The sequence below is a fragment of the Mandrillus leucophaeus genome, unplaced genomic scaffold (assembly GCF_000951045.1).
Source record: "Mandrillus leucophaeus isolate KB7577 unplaced genomic scaffold, Mleu.le_1.0 Scaffold1435, whole genome shotgun sequence".
NCBI classification, from domain to species: domain Eukaryota; kingdom Metazoa; phylum Chordata; class Mammalia; order Primates; family Cercopithecidae; genus Mandrillus; species Mandrillus leucophaeus.
In genome coordinates this window covers 4316-5976 of record NW_012101405.1, presented here as the reverse complement: position 1 = coordinate 5976, position 1661 = coordinate 4316, and positions in this window count along the sequence as shown.

Sequence of the window (1661 nt, the reverse complement as noted above, 5' to 3'; positions counted from 1 at the left end):
GCATTGGTCTATATCTCTGCTTTGGTACCAGTACCATGCTGTTTTGGTTACTGTAGCCTTGTAGTATAGTTTGAAGTCAAGTAGCGTGATGCCTCCAGCTTTGTTCTTTTGGCTTAGGACTGTCTTGGCAATGCGGGCTCTTTTTTGGTTCCCTATGAACTTTAAAGTTGTTTTTTCCAATTCTGTGAAGAAAATCATTGGTAGCTTAATGGGGATGGCATTGAATCTATAAATTACCTTGGGCAGTATGACCATTTTCACGATATTGATTTTATTTATATAAGAAAAAATTTACACATATGAAAAATGCATAGATCTGAAATGTATCACTAAAGGGTTTCTGTCAAAAGTGGCTACTCTTGTCCCCAACACCTAAGGTGGCCTGAAGAGCAAGTCCTTCCCCCTGCAACATGCAACATGCATGACTGAAATTAAGTAAAAAATACAGATAATACCAATGCTGGTGAGCATACGAAGTTCCTAGAATCTACAGCATTGCTAACGGGAATGCAAATGAAACAGCAACTCAGGACAATAATTTTTAGTTTTTGCTAAAACCAAAATATACCCTTAACACATCACCTAAATATGCCACTCCTGAATTTTGCGTCAGAGAAATACAATCTTATATGCACCCAAACTTCTAATATTCAAGATATTGTGTGTGTGTGTGTGTGTGTGTGTGTGCTTTAGAAGCTAAAAATAACATGAATGTCTCAAAATTGGAATGGGTAAAGAAAGTAGGAAGTATCAATTGATCGAACACTATCAGAAATAATTTTAAAAAATGACTGATACGGAAATCATTACAGTTGAACTCCAGGCATTATGCTAAGTGAGAGATGTCAGTCTCAAAGATCAAAGGGACACAGCTGTAAGCAGCACTGTCAACCCCAGGTGTCAGTGGTTTGGGCTGGGCTCTCTCTGTCTCTTTCCTGACCAGGTCCAGATGTTGAGCTACGCCACTTGCAGATGGAAAATTCTACATTTTCAACCATGCACTGAGGTTTGAATTGCTTCACAGACTGAACCGAACTAACATGGGCTCCTTTGAAGAGTGTCCAGCATTTTTCTAACCACAAGAGAATGTTCCCCAGCTCTCCCCGTCCTTGGTTCTCTCCTGCAAGCCAGCAGCCCTGCAGTTTAGCCTGCATCTCCCGTACATGAACCCATCTCCTTCCAAGGGCCTTTCACCACACCCTCCACTGTTTCTTAGAGCACTGGCATGATTTGAACTTTTCTACATTCTGTTATAAATGAAGTTAGGATGTTTATAACTAAATTAAGGATCATATTTTATGACTGAATTCCAGTGCCTCCTCTCTCCTGAGACAGAGCTCCTAAACAAGGTTCTGCAGGTGGAGACGAAGATGAACATTTTTCTTCCTCAGCCTGGGAGCTGAGCGCTCAGGGGAAGCTTGCGCAGAAGCTTAGAGCCTTTCCAAACCCTGTAATATTTCAAAATAATTTTCACTCCTTTCATGAGGGCCTGGATTCACTGAACCCCTCATGCTGTCAAGGAGAAATGGAACTGTTTTTTTCTTCACTTTTTCGAGAACATCAATGGGTTATAAAATAATGTGTTGACTTTTCTTGCAACACTTTACAGATACCATCAATTTTCCTCTTGCTTGTAAGGGTTAACCAGAAGAATGCTGTTG